The sequence below is a fragment of the Magnolia sinica genome, chromosome 12, assembly GCF_029962835.1.
Source record: "Magnolia sinica isolate HGM2019 chromosome 12, MsV1, whole genome shotgun sequence".
Taxonomy (NCBI): Eukaryota; Viridiplantae; Streptophyta; class Magnoliopsida; order Magnoliales; family Magnoliaceae; genus Magnolia; species Magnolia sinica.
Window position 1 is genome coordinate 78,492,843 of NC_080584.1, and position 20,203 is coordinate 78,513,045.

Here is a 20,203-nt window from a genome sequence, read left to right on the forward strand (position 1 = left end):
TAGGTTTAGGGAATTGAGAATAGGTTAAGGTTTAGGTTTTAGAAATCGAGTTCAGGTTCGAGATCGGGTTTAGGTTTGGGTTTTCAACTTTAAGTTTAGGCTTAGGTTAGGGAGTTGTGATTAGGATTATGTGTATGTTTAGGTTTAGGGATTTGAGAATAGTTTTAGGTTATAGGTTTAGGTTTAGGTTATAGGTTATTGGTTTAGGTTTAGGTTTAGGTTTAGGTTTAGGTTATAAGCTATAGGTTTAGGGAATTGAGAATATGTTAATCTTTAGGTTTAAGAAATCCGGTTCAGGATCGGGTTTAGGTTTGGGTTTTCAAGTTTAAGTTTAAGTTTAGGTTAGGGAGCTGAGGTTAGGATTAGGTGTAGGTTTAAGTTTAAAGATTTGAGAATACATTTAAGTTATAGGTTTAGGTTTAGGTTACAGGTTACAGGTTTAGGTTTAGGTTATGGTTTAGGTTTAGGCTTAGGCTTAGGTTATAAGCTATAGGTTTAGGGAATTGAGAATAGGTTAAGGTTTAGGTTTAGAAAATCGGGTTCGGGTTCAGGATCGGGTTTAGGTTTTGGTTTTCAAGTTTAGGTTTTGGTTTAGGTTAGGGAGTTGAGATTAAGATTAGGTGTAGGTTTAGGTTTAGGGATTTGAGAATACATTTAGGTTTTAGGTTCATGTTTAGGTTATAGATTATAGGTTTAGGTTAAGGTATAGGTTTAGGTTTCGATTTAGGTTATAAGCAATAGGTTTAGGGAATTGAGAATAGGTTAAAGTTTAGGTTTAGGAAATCGAGTTTAGGTTTGGGATCGGGTTTAGGTTTTGGTTTTCAAGTTTAGGTTTAGGTTTAGGTTAGGGAGTTGAGATTAGGATTAAGTGTAGGTATAGGTTTAAGGATTTGAGAATACATTAAGGTTTTAGGATTAAGTTTCGGTTATAGGTTACTGGTTTAGGTTTAGGTTATAAGCTATAGGTTTAGGGAATTCAGAATAGTTTAAGGTTTAGGTTTAGGAAATCGGGTTCGGGTTCGGGATCAGGTATAGGTTTTGGTTTTCAAGGTTAGGTTTAGGTTTAGGTTAAGGAGGTGAGATTAGGATTAGGTTCAGGTTTAGGATTAGGGATTTGAGAATACATTAGGTTTTAGGTATACGTTTAGGTTATATGTTATAGGTTTAGGTTTAGGTTTAGGTTATAAGCTATAGGTTTAGGGAATTGAGAATAGGTTATAGTTTAGGTTTAGGAAATCGGGTTCGGGTTCGAGATCGGGTTTAGGTTTGGGTTTTCAAGTTTAGGTTTAGGTTTAGGTTAGGGAGTTGAGATTAGGATTAGGTGTAGGTTTAGGTTTAGGGATTTGAAAATACATTTAGGTTATAGGTTTAGGTTTAGGTTATAGGTTATTGGTTCAGGTTTAGGTTAAGGTATATGTTTAGGTTTAGGTTATAAGGTATAGGTTTAGGGAATTGAGAATAGGTTAAGGTTTAGGTTTATGAAATTGGGTTCAGGTTCGGGATCGGGTTTAGGTTTGGGTTTTCAAGTTTAGGTTTAGATTTAGGTTTGAGAGTTGAGATTCGGATTAGGTGTAGGTATAGGTTTAGGGATTTGAGAATACATTTAGGTTTTAGGATTAGGTTTAGGTTATAGGTTACAGGTATAGGTTTAAGTTTCGGTTTAGGTTATAAGCAATAGGTTTAGGAAATTGGGAATAGGTTAAGGTTTAGGTTTAGGAAATCGGGTTCAGGTTCGGGATCGGGTTTAGGTTTTTATTTTCAAGTTTAGGTTTAGGTTTAGGTTAGGGAGTTGAGATTAGGATAAGGTGTAGGTTTAGGTTTAGGGATTTGAGAATACCTTTAGGTTTTAGGTTTAGGTTTAGGTTATAGGTTATTGGTTTAGGTTTAGGTTTAGGTTATAGGTTTAGGTTTAGGTTATAGGTTTAGGTTAAGGTTTAGGTTTAGGTTTAGGTTATAAGCTATATGTTTAGGGAATTGAGAATAGGTTAAGGTTTAGTTTTAGGAAATCGGGTTTGGGTTCGAGATCGGGTTTAGGTTTGGGTTTTCAAATTTAGGTTTAGGTTTAGGTTTAGGAGTTGAGATTAGGATCTGGTGTAGGTTTAGGTTTAGGGATTTGAGAATACATTTAGGTTTTAGGTTCATGTTTAGGTTATAGGTTATAGGTTTAAGTTTAGGTTTAGGTTAAGGTATACGTTTATGTTACGGTTTAGGTTATAAGCAATAGGTTTAGGGAATTGAGAATAGGTTAAGGTTTAGGTTTAGGAAATCGAGTTTAGGTTCGGGATCGGGTTTAGGTTTTGGTTTTCAAGTTTAGGTTTAGGTTTAGATTAGGGAGTTGAGATTAGGATTAAGTGTAGGTATATGTTTAAGGATTTGAGAATACATGAAGGTTTTAGGATTAAGTTTCGGTTATAGGTTACTGGTTTAGGTTTAGGTTATAAGCTATAGGTTTAAGGAATTCAGAATAGTTTAAGGTTTAGGTTTAGGAAATCAGGTTCGGGTTCGGGATCAGGTATATGTTTTGGTTTTCAAGTTTAGGTTTAGGTTTAGGTTAGGGAGGTGAGATTAGGATTAGGTGTAGGTTTAGGATTAGGGATTTGAGAATACATTAGGTTTTAGGTATACGTTTAGGTTATATGTTATAGGTTTAGGTTTAGGTTTAGGTTTAGGTTTAGGTTATAAGCTATAGGTTTAGGGAATTGAGAATAGGTTAAGGTTTAGGTTTAGGAAATCGGGTCCGGGTTCGGGATCGGGTTTAGGTTTTGGTTTTCAAGTTTAGGTTTAGGTTTAGGTTAGGGAGTTGAGATTAGGATTAGGTGTAGGTTTAGCTTTAGGAATTTGAGAATACATTTAGGTTTTAGGTTTATGTTTAGGTTATAGGTTACAGGTTTAGGTTTAGGTTTAGGTTTAGGCTTAAGTTTTGGCTATAAGATATTGGTTTAGGGAATTGAGAATAGGTTTAGGAAATCGGGTTCGGTTCGGGATCGGGTTTAGCTTTCAGTTTTCAAGTTTAAGTTTAGGTTTAGGTTAGGGTGTTGGGATTAAGATTATGTGTAGGTTTTGGTTTAAGGATTTGAGAATACATTTAGGTTTTAGGTTTCAAGTTTAGGTTATAGGTTACAGGTTTAGGTTAAGGTTATAGGTTATAGGTTTAGGTTAAGGTTTATGTTTAGGTTTAGTTTTAGGTTTAGGTTATAGGATATTGGTTTAGGGAATTGAGAATAGGTATAGGTCTAGGTTTAGGAAATCAGGTTTGGGTTCGGGATCAGGTTTAGGTTTGGGTTTTTAAGTTTAGGTTTAGGTTTAGGTTTAGGGTGTATGTTATATAAGTTTAGGTTTAGGTTTAGGTTATAAGCTATAGGTTTAGGGAATTGAGAATAGGTTAAAGTTTAGGTTTAGGAAATTGGGTTCGGGTTCGAGATCGGGTTTAGGTTTGGGTTTTCAAGTTTAGGTTTAGGTTTAGGTTAGGGAGTTGAGATTAGGATTAGGTGTAGGTTTAGGTTTAGGGATTTGAGAATACATTTAGGTTATAGGTTTAGGTTTAGGTTTAGGTTATAGGTTATTGGTTTAGGTTTAGGTTAAGGTATAGGTTTAGGTTTAGGTTATAAGGTATATGTTTAGGGAATTGAGAATAGGTTAAGGTTTAGGTTTAGGAAATCGGGTTCAGGTTCAGGATCGGGTTTAGGTTTAGGTTTTCAAGTTTAGGTTTAGGTTTAGGTTAGGGAGTTGAGATTAGGATTAGGTGTATGTATAGGTTTAGGGATTTCAGAATATATTTAGGTTTTAGGATTAGTTTTAGGTTATAGGTTACAGGTATAGGTTTAGGTTTCGGTTCAGGTTATAAGCAATAGGTTTAGGGAATTGGGAATAGGTTAAGGTTTAGGTTTAGGAAATCGAGTTCAGGTTCAGGATCGGGTTTAGGTTTTTATTTTCAAGTTTAGGTTTAGGTTTAGGTTAGGGAGTTGAGATTAGGATAAGGTGTAGGTTTAGGTTTAGGGATTTGAGAATACCTTTAGGTTTAGGTTTAGGTTTAGGTTTAGGTTATAAGCTATATGTTTAGGGAATTGAGAATAGGTTAAGGTTTAGTTTTAGAAAATCGGGTTCGGGTTCGAGATCGGGTTTAGGTTTGGGTTTTCAAGTTTAGGTTTAGGTTTAGGTTTGGGAGTTGAGATTAGGATCAAGTGTAGGTTTAAGTTTAGGGATTTGAAAATACATTAAGGTTTAGGTTTAGGAAATCGGGTTCGGGATCAGGTTTAGGTTTGAGTTTTCAAGTTTAGGTTTAGGTTTAGGTTAGGGAGTTAAGATTAGGATTAGGTGTAGGTTTAGGTTTAGGAATTTGAGAATACATTTAGGTTTTAGGTTTATGTTTAGGTTATAGGTTATAGTTTATAGGTTTAGGTTTAGGTTTAGGTTTAGGTTAAGGTATAGGTTTAGGTTAAGGTATATGTTTAGTTTTCGGTTTAGGTTATAAGCAATAGGTTTAGGGAATTGAGAATAGGGTAAGGTTTAGGTTTAGAAATTCGGGTTCAGGTTCGGGATCGGGTTTAGGTTTTGATTTTCAAGTTTAGGTTTAGGTTTAGGTTAGAGAGTTGTGATTAGGATTAAGTGTAGGTATAGGTTTAGGGATTTGAGAATACATTTTGATTTTAGATTTAGGTTTAGGTTATAGGTTACAGGTTTAGGTTTAGGTTTAGGTTTAGATTTTGGTTTAGACTTAGGTTTAGGTTATAAGCTATAGGTTTAGGGAATTGAGAATAGGTTAAGGTTTAGGTTTAGGAAATCGGGTTCGGGTTCGAGATTGGGTTTAAGTTTTGGTTTTCAAGTTTAGGTTTAGGTTTAGGTTAGGGAGTTAAGATTAGGATTGGGTGTAGGTTTAAGTTTAGGAATTTGAGAATACATTAGGTTTTAGGTTTAGGTTTAGGTTATTTGTTGTAGGTTGAGGTTTAGGTTTAGGAAATCAGGTTCGGGTTTAGGTTTTGGTTTTCAAGTTTAGGTTTATGTTTAGGTTAAGGAGTTTAGATTAGGATTAGGTGTAGGTTTAGGTTTAGGAATTTGAGAATACATTAGGTTTTAGGTTTAGGTTTAGGTTATAGGTTACAAGTTTAGGTTTAGGTTTAGGTGTAGGTTTAGGTTTAAGGATTGGAGAATACATTTAGGTTTTAGGTTTAGGTTTAGGTTATAGGTTACAGGTTTAGGTTTAGGTTTAGGTTTAGGTTTAGGCTTAGGTTTAGGTTATAAGCTATAGGTTTAGGGAATTGAGAATAGGTTAAGGTTTAGGTTTAGGAAATCGGGTTCAGGTTCGGGATCGGGTTTAGGTTTTGGTTTTCTAGTTTAGGTTTAGGTTTAAGTTAGGGAGTTTAGATTATGATTAGGTGTAGGTTTAGGTTTAGGGATTTGAGAATACATTAAGGTTTAGGTTTTGGTTTTCAAGTTTAGGTTCAGGTTTAAGTTAGGGAGTTTAGATTAGGATTAGGTGTAGGTTTCGGTTTAGGGATTTGAGAATACATTAAGGTTTAGGTTTAGGTTTAGGGATTTGAGAATATGTTTAGGTTATAGGTTTAGGTTTAGGTTTTGGGATTTGGGAATAGGTTTAGGTTATAGGTTTTGGTTTAGGTTAAGGTTATATGTTAAGGTTAAAGTTATAGGTTTAGGTTTAGGTTAAGGTTATAGGTTTCGGTTTAGGTTAGGTTATAGGTTTTTGGTTATAGTTATAGATTTTGGGATTTGAGAATAGGTTTAGGTTATAAGTATAGGTTTAAGTTAGGTTATAGGTTACGGTTTACGGAATTAAGTTTAGGTTATAGGTTCAGGTTATAGGTTATAGGTTATAGGTTTAGGTTATAGGTTTTGGGATTTGGGAATAGGTTTAGGTAATAAGTATAGGTTTAGGTTAGGATATAGGTTAAGGTTTAGGGAATTGAGTTTAGGTTATAGGTTATAGGTTTAGGGTATGGTTTAGGTTATAGGTTTAGGGATTTGAGAATAGGTTTAGGGAATAAGTATAGGTTTAGGTTAGGTTGTAGGTTAAAGTTTAGGAAATTGAGTTTAGGTTATAGGTTTAGGTTATAGTTTATAGGTTTGGGTTATAGGTTTACGTGGTAGTTATAGGTTTTGGGATTTGAGAATAGGTTTAGGTTATAGGTTAAGGGTGTGGTCCCTGCAAATACAGATATAAACACGGCCTGCTCCAATTGGCCAGGCCCTTCCAATGCTGTCCATAAGAAATGGACAGCTTCATCATAGTCATAACAGCGGTTCCCATCTTTCAGGGACTCCCGCTCAACATCTTGATAGCTCCGACGCACATCCGGGTCTGCTTCATCAATTTCGAGTAAATACATAAACATGGCCTGTCCAAATGGCCAGGCCACTCCAATGCTGTCCATAGGAAATGGACAGCTTCATCATGGTCATAACAGCAGTTCTCACCTTCCAAGGACCCCCGCTCAACATCCGGATAGCTCCGACGCACATCCGGGTCTGCTCCATCAATTTCGAGCTAATACATTTAAAAACAACATAAATATATCTAAAGCATCTGGATACCTGGGGAAGGCCTCCCATATTTGTATTGTTGGTTACTCATCCCTTTGTCTACAAGCCACAATCGACCAACAATTTCTATTCGCTACCTGTACTCTGAAACCAACACAAATATAACTGGAAAACAATATAAGGAATAAGATTATATATGTAATAAAATTATATGTAATAGGCATAGCTTTCAAACCCTATTTTAGAAAAATGGCTGGGGTAGGGTCTGCAAAAAGAACTAACCTGCACTCTCATCCTGAACTGAACATAAACCGTCTTTCAATAACCCCGCTTGTATGAAAGTCTGAGAAGCAGAAAATATAAAATAAAATAAAATGTTGAACTCATTAGTAAACTTGATAAAACAATTGAAGCAAAAAGCGGTCAATAACAATCATGAAGACTTATGATCAGCTATTTGAAGAATGTTGCATTTTATTCTTAAGAAAAGCTATTAGCGTAACATGAGGAATTGCGAACTCAAATTTCCTTCACTAGGAAAGCCACAATTCCTTTTCTGATAGACATTAAGTAAAGAATAACTGTCTCAAACAACAATGGAAACATTGATGGCAAGGGGCTAATGGTTTTTGGACATGTATCAAAGTGCAAACAGCCCTATGAACTGAGTAAGCTGAAATTGTACCACACTGCCCCCAATCCCATGCATTAACCATGTACTTAGTATTCTTTGTGATGAAGATCAATTTAGATTGAATTGAATAACCATCCAGACCCTTAAATGGACAAAATGTTAAGTCCTATGAAAAGGAAATAGGTAATAGCAATACCCTTTTGGCAAGGTGTCATTTGATAAGGTCACTTTCAGGCAGTGTGTGAGGTGTATGTCCTATATTCTCGGCAAATCTGTCGCATGTGGGCTAGAGTTTGACCACCAAATTATTACAAGTTTTGCCCACTGAACATGTACGTACAATTGCTCTTTTTGGGTTAATTGTTGCTTCAGACCACTGAGCAGATGCTTGGCTAAAACAGTCAGATACCATTGCTTTTTAGGTCCACAAAATCGATGAGCTGATCACCATGCACAGGCACCACATGTAAATTGGACATATTCTGATGTACACTTCACAGAACTCAATGAAGCATGCTACCGTGGTATAATTCCTCAATAATAAATATTAGCAAATGAAAATGTGAAAACCCTTCTTCCTGAAGTAAAATTTCTAGAAAAAAAATAATAATAAGGGAAGGTGCAATGACAAACATACCACCGGATGTGAATAAATAGTTGCCAGAGAGCATGCTTTTGCACGTTCATCACCCTCCAGTTTGGGTAGTGGAAGTGAGTTTTTTCCCTGAATCAATATATACGAAAGTAGTTTCCACAGAATTCCGTTCACCATGTTACCCGCACTAGGCTTAAGTGCTACCTTTGCAAGCCTTACATTCTAGAGTTGAAGAGAAGATACCATCAATTACATGGCCATCATCTTCTTTGGACTGCAAATATATTAATTGTGACCATGAAGGGGCGCATCAAGAAATGACTTTTGGGTCCACATATACCAAACATAGAAAACATGACATGAAAAATAGTTCATAAGTCTAACCCACATGAGTAATGCCAGGCACTGAATAAGCTTCAAGTTGTGAGGAGCACTTGTTGGGTTACTGATACGGACACTTACATTGCAACTTGCAAGCCATATCATATGCACTGGATAAGTATTTGTTCTAGGTACACCAAAAAATGTGGTGCTAGAAGTATTCATCAAAGAGAATGTTCAAAGGATGCTAATATTGTTACTTTCAAGTATCTACTTTTTTCTCATGTGCAAGGGACAGTGTCATGGCTGTATTTCCAACCAGCACAGGCTGAAGCCTTTCAATAGAAGATGGAGATGCACATGCTAGCATATAGAGAGCTGATGGAGCATATGCATACAAATGGGATCAAGGTATTCAAAAACTATACTGGAATGGTCATAAAGGCCATTACATAATAGTGGGAAGAGTTGCGCGTTACAGGGCTGTAATGCCTGTTCTAGTGGGAAAAAAATGGCCTGCATCAGTGCGTCCAATGGGAAGGCTATTAACAGAGAGGAGAAGACGCACAATCAATATTGCTTCAAGGGAACGAGTCCAATGGGAATTTACATATCCACAATGACCAGATAATGAAGCATTTTATCAAATACAAAATGGACAACGCCACCCCATGTAGCATATAACATGGAAGTTAACCTAAGTTTTAAGGCACCCACCATTAAGCAATAAAAACCATCCATTAGATGGACCCACATCATATATCTATATTTCCTCCACATTGGGACCCAATAGATTGACAAGAAGCGATATCAAAATCCTCAAGATCCTTAAAATTCTAAAATCCCCAAATCCCTATTTTGTAATATCAGAAAATCCCCGAATCAGGGTCCACATTCAAATATGTAAGCCCTAAAATCCCCAAATCCCTAAATGGGGGTCCACATCGAATCGGGAATCCATAAATTACTATATCCCCCAAATTCATAAATCAGCATAGAGATTGAGAGAGATTGAGAGAGAGAGAGATACCTCTTTGGATCTTGAGGAGGGCGTACGTAGGTAGGGAGGGCATCATCTCGGCTCCCTCCCTTCTTTGGATCAAACACCTAGAGGGAGATGGAAACGGAGACGCATGACTCATCGGCATGCTCGCAAGGTGGGTGACGGCCGCGGGGATGGCGCTGCCGGCGCTGCAGCTCCTCGATCGCCTCCCGAAGCCGGTTCTTCGCCTCCCGGATCCAGCGCTCCACTGCACCGTCGGTGTTATCTTGCACATGGGGTGGTGAGGGGGGGTCGGAAGTGGAGGGGATATGTCCCCAGTGGAAAAAGGAAAGGAGGGTTTGGAAAGATCGGGCATATCGGACAGAGAGAGCGGACGATGCTTTTCGCATTTGTAGATGGAAGAAAAAATGGGGCCGAAAAAATGGGAGAAATGAAGGAAAAAGGGCAGAGGGAAGGGGTGAGAGAGAGAGAGAGAGAGGGCAGAGGGATTGGCCGCCCAATTTTACGCGAGACCACGCCCAATTTTGGGCAAGACCATGGACGGTGCTCCATGGGCACTACAATGATGTATGTGTTTCATCCATTCCGTTCATCCATTTTTAAAGATCATTTTAGAGCTTTATGGCAAAAATTAGAGGGATATAAATCTCAGGTGGTCCACACCAGATGAGAACAATAGTGATTGGATATCCACCATTAAAATCCTCCTATGACCCACTGTACTGTTTATTTGACATCCAATCCGTTGATTTGGTCATACAGGACCAAATGAAGGGAAAAAACAAAAATCAGTTTGATCCAAAACTTTTATGGCTACCAAAATGTTTTTAATGGTCGATGCTCATTAAACACCATTTCGTGTAATGTGGCCCACTTGAGATTTGGATATATCTCATTTTTGGTCTCATATTGTAAAATTATCTGTAAAAAATATGGACGGCATGGATGAAACACATACATCATGGTGGGGGCCACAGAGCATCGACCGCCAGCCATTGGCTGGTATCAGGGGGAGTAACCAATCCGTTCCCAAGTGTACCGAGTAATCCCGTGGGGCCCACCATGATTTATTCATTTTATCCACTCCATCCATCTATTTTAACATATAATTTTATTACATATGCTCAAAAATGAAGCCTATAAAAATTTGAAGTGGGCCCACCATAATTTTCTTTTTTAAAATATCAATTTTTTAATCTCACTTTTGTTATATAACTTTTCAATTTTTCTTGTCAGAATGCAAAAACTAGTTTTCTTTTTTAAAAAATATTTTTTTTTACAATTTGTCAATTTTTTCACAAATTTGATCAATTTTTTCACAATTTGTAAAGGTAACGAGTAACTCACTTAAATGTAGTGGAGAAAGGTTTCCTTAAAACATTCATAATCATATATTAGGCCTACCTAAATGTGATTCACATATCTAACCCACTCATTATGTGTGTCCCACTTGGATGAGGGGTTAGATCAAGTTTCAACCGCATCCAAAACTCATGTGGGCCCCACTAAGTGCTTTTATATTTTTTAGGATGGCTTCACATAGTTTTAAATGGTATGGCCCACTTGAGTTTTGTTTACCGATGATTTTTGAGATTTCTCATAACCTAAAGGGGACACATCAAATCCACGGTGTTGAATGTTCGACACACATCATGATGGGGCCCACAAAACTTACTAACATCAATTCTAAGGTTCTCACGAGATCAGTAAGTTGGGTCACAATTTTAACCAAAATATTTGGCCCATTTTACATGTCTAGTCCATTCACTCTATTTTACTAATCAATACTCTCAATTTGACTAGTTACTCGGCTCAATCAGGCTACATATGAGAAAGATATTGGGCATACAAGATTGATCAACAATTTTAGTGAAATTTGATTTAAACATCTGAGGTTATTTACTCTTCAATTTGAACTGATTATATTGTCCAAAAATGATTAAAGGTTCAATTAGTGGATGTGCCTGATAATTTAGTAATTTTATTTTTCACAAATAAATTTAACATTTTTTCTCTTTTAACTAAATATCATTTTTATTATAAAATGTTTCAAAATATTTAAAATACAAATTTTGAATTTTTATTTTCAAAATCTCAAAAAATTTCTAATATTTTTAATTCTTTTTCAAAAATTTCAAAATGCCAATTTTTTTTTCTTCAAAAGCATTATTTTGTTCTCAAAATTTTTCTTAAACATAGTTAAATTTCTAAACTTTTCAAAATTCTTTTTCATGTGATATTACAAATCATTTTAATATTACCTTTTAATTATATATATAAAACAATTTCCATTCATATGATATAGAAACTATATATATATATACACACACACACACACACACACACACACACACACACTTTTACTGACAAAAATTTTTAAAAATTAAAACATTTTTATATTATTACCCGGTCCAAAAATGGGTTGGAGAAACATAGGGGCGGCAAGGATATACAACACATCATCCTAAATGTGAGTCACACCACATAATATAATGGAGGGGTTTCCTTAGAACATTCATAATCATATATTGGGTTTGCCTAAATGTGATTCACATATCCAACCCAATCATTACGTGTGTCCCACTTGGATGAGGGGTCAGACCAATTTTCAACTGCATCCATGTCTGTATTAACTTATAAACAAGTTGGATCTCAAATAAACATCGCGGCGGGCCCTAAGAAGTTTCCAATAGTGGGTGTCACTACCCCACTCTTTTTTATGGTGGGTCCACTTGAACTTTGGATCTGCCCATCAATCAGATGCACCATTTCATGGTGGGCCACGACCTTAAAAATAATCATTTATTGGGCCCACCTAGATGTGGTTCATAGATCCAGCCCATTCATTATGTGTGTTCCACTTAGATGAAACACATACATCATGATGGGACCCATAGAGCACCGACCAACATCCACTAAGTTTTGTGGGTCCCACTATGATGTATTTGTTATATCCACACCGTCCATCCATTTTGAGATATCATTTTACGTCATGAGCCAAAGAATGTGGTAGATAAAAATCTGTAGTGGACCCCACCACAGAAATCTTAGGTGCACCACACCACATGAAATCAATAGTAATTGGATATCCATCATTAAAATCTTCCTAAGGCTTACTGTACTGTTTATTTGACATCCAATATGTTGATTAGGTCATACAGGGCCAGATGAAGGGAAAAAACAAAAATCAGCTTGGTCCAAAACTTTTATGGCCCCAAAATGTTATGACATCCAATATTGTACTGTTTATATTTTTTTAGATGTCTTCACATAGTTTTAGATGGTAATCAACACCTGAGTTTCGTATACGGATGATTTTTGAGATATCTCATATGCTAAAGGGGAGACATCAAATGCACGGAGTTAATGTTCGACACACATCATGATGGGCCCATTTTACATGCCTGGTCCATTCACTCTATTTTACTGATCATTACCCTCAATTTAACTAGTTACTCGCCTCGATCATACTACATATGAGAAATATATTGGGCAAGTAAGATTGATCAACAATTTGAGTGAATTTTGATTTTAACATCTGAAGTTATTTACTCTTCATGTCTGAACTGATCAGATTGTCCAAAAACAGTTAAAGGTTGTTCATAATATCAAAAATATATAAATGAATAGAAAACACAAACATCAGCTTGATCTAAAACTTCTATGGCCTCCAAGAAATTTTAAATGGTAGAGGTTCAATCACACTATTTCCTATGGTGTGGTCCACTTAAACTTTGGATATGCTTCCTTTTTGTTCTTTAAACCTCAAATTATCTGTTAACATGGATGAATGGAGTGGATAAAATAAATAAATAACGGTGAACCCCACAGAGTTTACTCTGGTAAAGGTAACGAGTAACTCACTTAAATGTAGTGGAGAAAGGTTTCCTTAAAACATTCATAATCATATATTGGGCCTGCCTAAATGTGATTCACATATCCAACCCACTCATTATGTGTGTCCCACTTGGATGAGGGGTTAGACCAAGTTTCAACCGCATCCAAAACTCTTTTAACTAAATAAATTTAACATTTTTTTTACAAAATTTAGTTTTCTTTTTTAAAAAATATATATTTTTTTACAATTTATCAATTTTTTCACAATTTTGTTTAATTTTTAAAATTTTCTTTTTCAAAATATCATTTCTTTAATCTCACTTTTGTTATATAACTTTTTAATTTTTCTTATCAAAATACAAAATCTAATTTTCTTTTTTAAAAAATATATTTTTTTTACAATTTGTCAATTTTTCACGATTTTGTTTAATTTCTTAAATTTTCTTTTTCAAAATATCATTTTTTAATCTCACTTTTGTTATATAACTTTTCAATTTTTGTTATCAAAATACAAAATCTAGTTTTCTTTTTTAAAAAATATATTTTTTTACATTTTATCAATTTTTTCACAATTTTGTTTAATTTTTTAAATTTTCATTTTCAAAATATCATATTTTTATCGAAATTTTTTTTTCAAAATTATCAACATTATTCAAAGTTCTTAATTTTTTTTTTCAAAATCTAGATTTTTATAAAATTACAGTTTTCTTTTTTCAAAATTTAAAATTTTCTTAAACATTGTTAATTAATTTTCTAAGCTTCTCAACTATTAATTTTTTCGAAATTCATAAAATTTTTGAGCTTTTTCATTTTTGACCTAAGCATTAGAGACGGTCTTCGACAGGGCTATAAGACGGTTTAGGACCGTCTCTATTGGATATAAGACGGTTTAGGACCGTCTCTAATAGAGACAGTCCTTGACAGTATCTAATAGAGACGGTCTTTGACGGTCTCTAACAGAGAGTCTTTAACAGGGCTTTAAGACGGCTAAGGACTGTCTCTAATGGAGACGGTCTTTAACAGTCTCAGATTGGAAGTAAAAGACGGCCAATGACCGTCTCTAATACAGACGGCCAATGACCGTCTCAGATGACCGCATATAAGACGGTCAAGGACCGTCTCTAATGCGGACGGCCAATGACCGTCTTAGATGACCCATATAAGATGGTCAATGACCGTCGTAAATGATTTGTGGACGTTCAAATTTTTAAGACAATTTTAAGGACGGTCAGGGGCCGTCTAAAATTTTAGAGATGGTTTACGGCTGTTTTTAAAGCGTCTTTAAACCAAGCGATTTTAGAGACGGTCCAGAACCATCTCTAAATCCGTCCTTTTTTTCCATTTTTCACGTTGTGACTACTTCCTATACAATACGACAACCACGATCGCTATAACATGACAACCACGACCATAATCACAACACAATAAAAAGAACAGATCTCTTCAACGGGACCTAATGAGCTGAAAAATACTGGTAAGAATGTCTTGTTGAAGCCTGACCTTCTCAACGGAGTTTTTGATTAAGCAAAAACAAGACATTCTCGACAGAGTTTTTCTTCTAGCTGGTTGGCCGTTGAAGAGAAGTATTCTTAGTATTGTAAATGTAATTATAGTCATGGTTGTCATGTTATATCGATTGTGGTTGTCATGTTGTATGAGAAGTAGTCCCATGTTGCATAGGTTGTGGTTGTCATGTTATATGGGTCGTGGTTGTCATGGATCGTAGTTACTACCATGTGGCGCACTGATTCTAAAGGGAAGGGTCATAGTTATTACCCAGTGATGATGAGAGTGAGGAGGATGATAATATCCCCATTTGAAAACTTAAGTGGAAGAAACTTGTAGAGTCTTGTGCATCACTGAGCTTCTCTTCTGGCAGTGACTACGTTATATGGGTCATAGTTGTCATGTTATACGAATTGTAGTTGCCATGGATCGTGGTTTTAATGTTATAAGTGTCACGCCCCGAACTCAGAAACCAGGCTCACAAAATTTTTTATTGCCGAATCCGGCGTCGAAAGCCTCCGTAGTACCCCATTCTCAGCTCCCAGCACCCATACACCACGTTCCGATCTTAGGATGCTACAAGGAAGATTTATAATCATCAATCTGATTCGTAGTGAGTGTAACCATAAGCATAACCCGCGAACAATAACCACAAGAACACCATCACAAAATCCACTATGATAAAAAACTTTTAAGTACAATGCGTCAGAAAGGAAATACAAAATGCAAATAATGGAAACTCCAAAAGCTCGACTGCACGCTCCAACTCTGACGAGGCTATAGCTGCGTCTTGACGTCACTTGCATGCATCAATCATGCATAAGCTTATAGAAAGCTTAGAGGGTGGTGTAAGTGTGTGCACAATATAAGCGTGCTCAGAATGCAAGGTCAGAGTAACGCGGAATCATGCTGATGAGTACATGAATGCAAGCAGTCGTACCAAGGCTATGCGGTGCAGGATATAAATGCTATCAGCCATAACACGGCCATGCGATGTGAGATGCAACTCAAGCATGCCAATCCTCATCATATATCAATACAGTTCTCATTCTGGATATTCACCGGGGTTCATTACACTCCAAATGGCACTATCACTCTCCTAGCCACACAGTCTAAGTGAGCATAAGAAACCTCACTATTCGCCTGGCCGATAGTCTGCCAATACCTATCCGACACGTCGATAGTGGACCCATTTACGAGCTGGTCAAACTCAGCTTAGTATTGCCCCCTACCCTCGGGCGAGTAAGGCCACTCCCCTTTCCAACCGACCACGACACAGTGGGAGACACGGCCTCCTAGTATTCGGCCCTCGTGCGCTCATATATCCACTCGGTCATGACGTTGGAGTCATCTTCTGGTACCATCGGGTTTAGAGATTTTCACCTAGGGACATCTATGGTGCCTCGATGCTTAGTAACAATATTTTCGATATCTGATCCTCCCATCCACGATGTGTCTTGGAGGTCATAACCCTGATGTCGCTAGGGCGTATAGAAATCATGTCATACAAATGCAAAGTGCAGGAATCACACTACTATCATGCATTAATCTTGCGCGTACCGCACGCTCATGAAGGGTAACTCCGCCTATTAGGGAGCCCATAAACAATCTGCCCAAAGGCATATGCTATGATTAGCCACTCCTCATATCAAGCATACATATTGTGCATATGATCATCAATCATGAATCTATACTAAATATGTTATGTGGTGATGAGCTCTGTCATAACGAAGATGGGCCTAGACGGCCTACGTGCTACAAGTATGAGCCTATCAATGGGCCATAGGGAGAGTCATAATGCAGACATTTAACCAGCATTATCCTTACAATGTGGATGTTAAATCAACATTGCTCCCAAGGCACGGCCTACCATGAATCATACATTGTAATGGGCCTTATGTACATCCTGTTGGGCCTCAACCCAATGACCCAAATACATCAAGTGGGCCGCATAGCATGGGCCCCATATCTATATCAAGGTGAGCCTCAATGGGCGGGCCACAAATACATCAAGTTGGGCCTAATCACATGGGCCTCATATATATATATATATATATATATATATATATATATATATATATATATATATATATATATCGAATAGGCCACACCAATTGGGCCTTACATACATGTAATGGCCATAATCCATGGGCCTTACATGCATCACAATGGGCCTCATAACCTGGGCCATAAACATGGTAAATGGGCCACATCTCATGGGTCACGCCCAAATCTAAGCGGTGATAATGATTCCCACCATTAAAATCCCCAAGGCCCGCCATAACAATTATTTCCCATTCATTCTGATTGTAAGGTCCTAAGGGACTTCAATGGTAGCCGTTCAATCCTCACCGTGCATCGTAGTCCACATGATAATTAGATCTGTCTTATTTTTGTATCAAGCCTTAAAATTATTTTTTTCAAAAATGGTTGGATGGTTTGGATGCAACACACGCATCATGGTGGATCCCATAGGGGTGGGAAGGATGGACGGCATATATGAGGTACATACCTCATGGTGGGGCCCACACTAATGGAAGGTGTGGATCACAATACATACATCAGTGGGTCCCACGTGGGGCCCACCATGACGTTTATTTTCCACCCTGCCCGTTGATAAGGTCACAAAAACATGGGCCCATTGTAATATTTATTTTCCTCCCAACTTGTTGATGAGGTCACGTGGACCTGGGGCCCACCGTAATGTTTGTTTGCATCCAACCTGTTGATAAGGTCACGTGGACCTGGGGGCCCACTGTAATATTTATTTCTCATCTAATCTGTTGACAAGGCCACATAAACATGGGGCCCACTGTAATGTTTATATGTCATCCAAACGGTTGATAAGGTCACACTGACCCGTATGAAGAGGAAAAACAAATATCATCTTGATTCAAAACTTTTGACCCCAAAAAGGGGTTTCAATGGTATACATTCAATCCCACTGCTTCCTCTGTTGTGAGCTACCTAAGCATTGGATATGGCTTATTTTTGGGTGGCCCACAGCCAGGGAGGGGGGCCAACAAATGGACGGCGTGGATGTACAAAACACACATCATGGTGGGGCCCACGGCTGGACCGTGGGTCCAACCTGTCCGTCCGCCCACCAGCGCAGGACACTGTTGCGTCCTCAGCAGCAGCAGCGGCTGCTTCTTTTAAAAAAAAACCGTTTTCTCACGGTTTTTCCATGGTAGGGCCCACATCACATCGATCCAACCCAGCCATTGGATTCTACGGCCCATGATCGACGAAATGAAACCAATATGCAACGTGTTTTTGGCGAATAGAAGGATCAAAGTGGGTTTCAATGGTAATACCGCTATTTCCTATGGTATGGCTCGCCAGAAAATGGGATCACCTTCATTTTTCGGCTCAATGCCTAAAATAGGCTGAGCAATGAAATGGACGGCGTGGATTATATACATACATCAAGGTGGGGCCTGCATAAACGGCCTGCCATTTCCTTCCCTTCCCTTTTTTTGTTAGCTCGTTAGTACACTCCCATGTCAGTACACGCACTCCATGTTAGCCAACCTTATCACGTCCAGCGTCCAGAGACCTGGATAAATAGGGACATCATGGTGGGTCCCACATGCACGTGGCCCACCTGCATGTATATACATATATAATATATATCTTATATTATATTTACACAATATATATATTATATTATATATACCATATATATTATATAAAATATAATATATAGAAAGAAGGGTGTATTGGGTCCATCTAAACAGTGGATGGTGTGGATCATCACCTGCAATAGGGTGGGCCACACCGTTTGATATTGATGGATGGGGTAGATATAACACATATTGGTGGGATCCACACCATCACAATGAAAAGAGGGAGAGAGAGAGAGTGAGTGAGAGAAATAGAGAGAGATCGGTGGAGTGGAGGGACCCCGCCACTATGGGCCCCTCTTTAATCACAAACACATACATCAAGTGGGTCCCTTAAAGAGAGAATTAATGGTGGATCACCCACCTATCAGCCTTCTCCTTGCTTCCTTAGCCTCTTTAGCTCCTATGATCAACTTCCAACGGTGGATGATGGAGTTTCGATGGTGGGGATAAGAGATGAGAGGGTGGGCCACACTTGGCTTAGGAGAGAAGAGCTTGGACGTATGGAATTCTTACTTGGGAGAGTGTTTAAGAAAATGAAAGAAAGAGAATAATAAGTGGGATGGATGGAGTGGTGGTTGTAATGAAGGGGTATGGGTGAGTTTGAATTTTGAAAAAAGAGGAATGGGTGGGGAGAGAGAGGGTTGACTTGTGAAAAAAGAGGGATGGATTGTTATACTTAAGGTATGGTTGTACTTGATATTGATTGATTGATTGATTGATGGGACATGTTGTAGAGATTCCCTCAAAATTCACAACGCGCGTCGTTTCTTCGGAACGAACACTGGCCCACATCTCCTAGCCTGAGCATCGGTTCGGTGCGCGAGTCGCGGCGTTGGAACCCGACGACGGTGCGGTCACTATAATACAAGTTCTGGTTCAAGCCAAATTTAGTATGCAGGACCTGGCTTAGGATCGTGTGCAAATGTCGAATATGGGTCGAGGATTGCTGAAATTTGACCGGAAGGACTGCGGAAGCCAACGGAACGGTATGGACTAGGACATGGGCCTTACAATAAGGGTCATGATTTTCATGTTATATGGGTCGTGGTGTGCATGGGTCATAGTCCCATGTTGCATAGGCCGTGGTTGTCATGTTACATGGGTCATGATTGTAATGTTGTATGGGTTATAGTTGCCATGTTATATGGATTGTGATTGTCATGTTACCTGTATCGTGGTTGTTGTTTTCAACGTGTTCACTTCCTTTTCTACCAAACCATTAGTACCATGCCGTGTATTGCCCTGTGCAAGGCCCAACTCGTTTGGCCAATAACCATGTATCGTAATTCGTTTAGTTACATGGGTCATGGTTGTGACGGTATATGGATTGTGGCTTGAAGACTGCTACAGATCGTGATTTTCATGTTATATGGGTCATGGTTTTCATGCTACACGGGTCATGGTACTGAACTCCCATGACTTGCCATATGGTACATATATCATGCAGGCTTTTTAGGGAAGCGGATTAGGGTTGTGGTTGTGAACCAGGAACCAATGTGGATGACAACCATGATCTAATGTTAATGACAACCACGATCTAATATACATGCAAACCACATGATCCAATCACACGACAGTGTCATGGTTATCATACACATTGGGTGGTTGTTCCCAAGCACAATCCATTTTGGATATCAACCATGACCCATTGTTCGTCATATCCACGACTTATCAAGTGGGTCGTGGTTGGCAATTGTTAGGGGTCATGGTTTTCATGCCAGATGGGTCGTGATCGTAAATTTAAAAGGATCGTTCCTTCCACTATCCTGTGCAATGCCCAACTCATTTTGCCCATGACCTTGTATCGTGGTTTTTAGGTTATATGGGTCATTGCTATTATGGATCATGGTTTTCATGTTAAACAGGTTGTGGTGTTGATGTTAGATGGATCGTGGTTGTCAGCTGATATGTATTGTGGTTCTAATGTTACAGGGGTCGTGGTTGTTACAATATATGGATCGTGTTTGGCATCCACGTTCAACAACCCATATACAACAACGATCCATTATGGATTTCAACCAACGTGGCTGACAACTGTGATCCAATGTGCATCTGAACCATGACCCATATAACATTATATCCATGAGCCTAAGTGCAAGACAACTACGACTTGTTCACGGACAATTACGACTCATCTCATTCACCAACCTATTATAGATAATAATAAAAAGAAACATCAAATA